This window comes from Elaeis guineensis, chromosome 9 (assembly GCF_000442705.2).
Source record: "Elaeis guineensis isolate ETL-2024a chromosome 9, EG11, whole genome shotgun sequence".
Taxonomy (NCBI): Eukaryota; Viridiplantae; Streptophyta; class Magnoliopsida; order Arecales; family Arecaceae; genus Elaeis; species Elaeis guineensis.
In genome coordinates, this window is record NC_026001.2 from 58807956 (window position 1) to 58813087 (window position 5132).

The 5132-nt window shown below is 37.7% G+C and overlaps 1 non-coding gene across 1 annotated transcript; it reads right to left on the minus strand.

Moving 5' to 3' along the window:
• Positions 1-4592: 4592 nt before the first annotated feature.
• On the minus strand, positions 4593-4699 carry LOC140851837 (small nucleolar RNA R71). The gene has a single exon (XR_012134594.1). It is a non-coding gene; the product is annotated as a small nucleolar RNA R71 (small nucleolar RNA).
• Positions 4700-5132: the final 433 nt, after the last annotated feature.

Genomic DNA, 5132 nt, shown 5'->3' on the forward strand with positions numbered 1-5132 from the left:
GATCTTCATCCCTAGGATGTAGGATGCTTCACCCAAGTCCTTCAAGAAGAACTGTGATGACAACCAAACTTTTATTCCCTGTAGTGCGGGGATGTCATTCCTGATTAAGAGAATGTGATCCACGTACAAGACAAGGAATACCACAACTGGACCATTTGCTCATTTATAGATGCAGGGCTCTTCTCCATTCTTAACGAAGCTATATGTTTTGATCACCTTATCAAAATGCATGTTCCAACTCCGAGAAGCTTGCTTCAATCCATAAATGGATCTCTGAAGCTTGCACACCTTGGACTCATCTGTGGATGTAAACCCTTCAGGTTGTATCATATACACCTCTTCGGTCAGCTCTCCATTCAGGAAAGCTATTTTTACATCCATCTGCCAGATCTCATAATCCAGATGGGCAGCTATTGCCAGCATTATCCGAATAAATTTGAGCATTACCACAGGAAAAAATATCTCATCATAGTCAATACCATAACGTTGACGATATCCCTTGGCAACCAGATGGGCTTTATAGGTCTCCACCTTTCCGTCTGCGCCCCTCTTCCTTTTGAAGACCCATTTACACCCAATGGGTTTAACCCCTTCAGGTGGGTCAACTAATGTCCATACATCGTTGACCTTTATGGACTCCATTTTGAATTTCATGGCTTCAAGCCATTTCTCAGAATCAGGTCTCTGCATTGCATCTATATAGGTGATCGGATTCTCATCGTTCTCATCGAGTTTGATGGGATCATCATCTCGGATCAAGAAATCGTAGTCTGGCCGATGCGGTACTCTACCAGATCACCTTAATGGTGCAGGTATATTGGGCTTCGGATCTGATCCAATCAAATCCGACTCAGGTTTAGCTATTGGTGTCGGTCCTTCTACCTGTTGAACTTCATTAAGTTCAACCTTAGAGGCAATGGTTCTTTCACTAAGAAACTCCTTTTCTAAAAAGATTGCCTTAAGGTTAATGAATACCTTTTGTTCATCAGCATGGTAGAAAAAATATCATTTCGTCTCTTTAGGGTACCCAATGAATGTGCATTTGTCAGACCAAGGTCCAAGTGCTGGCTTACACCCTATCCATATCTCATATGGAGTCTTAATTACAGACTTACTTTGAACCCTATTTAATAGATAATAGGCCGATTCGAGTGCATATGACCAGAAGGATATCGGTAAGCTAGCAAAACCCATCATGGATCGGACCATGTCTAACAGAGTCTGATTCCTCCTTTCAGACACACCATTATGCTGTGGTGTTCCTAGAGGAGTCCATTGGGAGAGAATCCCATTCTCTCTTAGATATGTGAGAAACTCACTAGAAAGATATTCTCCTCCTCGATCAGATCGAAGAGTTTTAATACTCTTCCCAGCTTGTTTTTCTACTTTACTTCGAATCGTTTGAATATTTCAAATAAATCCGACTTATGTTTCATCAGATAGACATATCCATATCTGGATAGATTGATTTATGTCACAAATTGACATAAAAAGTATCAATTAATATCTAAATTATCTAACTTTATTAAGAAATTGATATTTGTTATTATATTTTGCAGAAGAAGAGGTCATCAATAGAAAGAACAAGGAAAGAGGATTCCAACGGCATAAATTTTATGCAAAACGGAGTTAAATTGACCCAGGAATTGAAGAATGAAGAAAGAAGACTCAATTGGGTCAAACCCGAGTCAAATCAGGTCAAAATTGGTCAAAAATCAACTGATTTGGTGATCTGGTTAGCCGCCTGGTCCACAGCAACAGGCACCTAGACCATGGACCCATTGACGCACCATAAACCAGCCAATCAGCGAGTCTCGGCTCACCGCAACGTATCGCGAGCCCGATCCACGCGCGCGGTCCAGGGCTCATGAGGAGAGAGAAGAAGGTCCGAAGGGCAACCTGGTAACTTCACATCACTCGATGGTCCGATCTTCTCTGATCAAGATCCAACGCTCCATATTTTTGCGCCATTGGACGGCCACCATCGCAGCCGGTCAAGATCCAACTGTAATCAAGGAAATTGCAAGAATCAATAAACACTAGGACAACATGGGATCCTTCTACAGCGCGATCCAATGGCAGCACTTCACCCAGATTGTGATCCGACGGTCCAGAATCACTTCCGGCTTGATTTATTAGATGAATTGGATCCTTTAGATGAAGATCAGATGGCTGAAACAATTTCTAGGATTTCTTGATGGATTTAAGTGCTTTTTAAGCGAGATTTGAGCCCCTAAACCCCCCTAACAGCCCTCTAAAACCTCTTAATCCCATATCTAAAGTTTTGAAAACCTTATAACCCCCAAATGCCTATAAAAAGTCTCCAAAGGCCCTTATTTTAGGGGATTCTTTCCTTCCGATCAAGCTTGTAACCCTAGATAGTGTGGTTTTTAGCTTTCTTCTCAAGCCTCGAGCTTTGAGATTTTTGTAATAAATTTTTTTTATATAAAATCTTATTTTTATGCAATTTTATCTCTTTACATTATGCAATTTATTTTTCTTACAATTAGGATAGTTTAATTTATGCAATTTAATTTCTTGCAATTAGGTTAGCTTAAATTATGCAGTTTAAATTTATGCAATTAGGATAGTTTAATTTATGAAATTAGGATAGTTTATTTTTCTGCATTTAAATTTTGCAAGTAGATTTAGATCATGTGTAGCTAAGCATCCCTTCTAGGGTTTGCGATGAAGCTAGATCATGAGTAGGGGTTTTACATAGGGTTCTTTCTTTTTCTTAGAATTTCTTTTTCTTCCTCTTTTGTCAAGAATTTTTGATGAACTACAGTTGGGTCGGAGTCCCTTCATAGTTCATGCTTGATTCAGTGCATAGGAGGAAAAAATCCTAAGGGATCCTAGTTACTACTCTCCTGTAAAGAATCTTGATGGGTTACCATTGGGCCTTAGTCCCTTCATAATCTATGCTTGGGAAAGACAAGAGGAGTAGTCGTTAGGATCAATAAGAAAAATTCTAGGTAGAATTTCCTAATCTAGATCTAGTGGATTCAAAAACCCTAGATCCTTAGTCTTATTGTCTTTAGCAAACAACTTTCGATTTTCGATTTTTGTTAAAGCTCGCTTGAGCATAGATTTGAAAATCATTTTTAAACCAAGTCTCTGTGGGATCGACCCATACTCGCTGGTCGTGCTACTCTGCACACTGTGCGCTTGCGGCTTTATTTACAAATTTTAAGATTTGTATATCAAATTTTTGGCACCATTGCCGGGGATTTGGTGTTTTAAATTATTTTCAAATATTTGTTCTTCGTGCTTTATAACTCTGTTTCTTTTTCCTTTAGGTTTCTAGATTTAGTTGATGATTGTTGGAAAACTCAGGTATGCTTCTAATTTTTCTTTTATTATTTTTAGTTAATTACTTTTCCTTTTAGATCTAATCATTTGAATTTACTTAATCACAAAAAAAAATAAAAAAAAATAAAACAAAACAAAAGACATTTCATAATCATGAAGAAAATATCAAAATAAAAAAAAAATTCTAAATTAAAATCTTTTACATTCTTGGTCATCTTGTTTATTTGCATTTGCATTTTCATAATTAATCTAAGGGCATCAACCCATTAACAAGATAAGGTGGGGATTTCATTACCCTTCCTTAGCCCAAAAACCATCTCCATCATATTGCATTACCTAGACCTTTAATCTTAAAATCAATTAGACATTAACCTTAAGGAATTCGAGCTCAATAGGATAAGGAACCCTAAGAGTTCTACCAAGTTTGAGTTGTTTGATTAGTTGGTGTCTAGGCAAGTCCCTGAGGGTGGTTTGTTAAATTGGTTCAGTTGCTGGCCTGGCCAACTCGTTTGGTGTCTAGAAAGGCAACGATGAGTGAACCTCCCACCTCTTATACTTACCTGGCTAACTAGTTGATCAATCTCCACTTGGAAGGCTTGAAGGGTCATCTTGGAATAGTTAGGAGCTGTCTAGATTTAGGTTAATCCTAGGATAGATTGAGTTTAATTTATTGTTTCACTTGTTTGAAAAATAAAAAAAAAATTATTAAAATTTAAATTAATTTGGTTACTTTTCTTTAGATTTAGGACTCCTTAGGATCTTTTCTTTAGAACTTTTTCTCTTTTCTTTCTTTTTCTTATACATAAAAGTTTTATAAAAAAAATTATATAAACATCGAGAACCGTACACCTCGTGTGTGGAGAAGAGTGTCGGGTCGTCTAGTTAGAATTGAGTCAATTCCTGTTGTTCCAATGGCTGAACCAATCCAACCCATGACCCTTAAGGATTTGTGTTATCCAGTTGGCTCCATCCAACCATCTTGTATCAGGTTGCCACAACCCACAGCTAACAATTTTGAAATCAAACCTCAAATCATAAATATGCTTCCAAAATTCATAGGATTAGAGGATGCTTATATATTTATTAGAGAATTTGAGGAGGTATGTGCAACCATGAAACTGCAATTAATAGAGGATGAGGTCAAACTTAGATTAATCAACTTTGCCCTTAAGGATAATGCTAAGAAGTGGCTTTATAGTCTGCCAAACCATTCTGTCACTACCTGGGAGGGCTTTGTGAGAATATTTTTGAAAAAGTATTTTTCTCATCATAAAACAGCTAGGATTAGGAATGAAATAAATCAATTTTACCAACTAGCTGGTGAATCATTTTGGAAGTACTTTGATCGTTTTAAGAATCTTTTGACCCAATGCCCACACCATGGAATAGAAACTTGGAGACTATGCTAGATCATCTATGAGGGGTTAGATTCAAACTCAAGAACCATGCTAGAGTCCATGTGCCAAGGCCAATTTATGGACATAGAAACTACTGAAGCTTGGCAATTCTTAGAAGACCTAGCCGAGAAAAATTTACAGTGAAAACAACTAGGGAACCTGATAAAGCTACACCTTCAAGAGGAGGAATGCATCAAATTCAACCAACCTAGCATCAGAGGCCAAGATTGCAATCTTAACATGTAGATTGGAAGCCTTAGAACTACAGAGACCAGCCAATGTAAATCAAATATCTACACCCATGTGTAAAGGGTGCAATGCACCAGACCATGTCTTAGAAGAATGTTCCTACTCGAATGAGTGTGCACAGGTGAATGCCACCTATCAAGGACCATTGAACAATCCTTATGCATCCACATATAA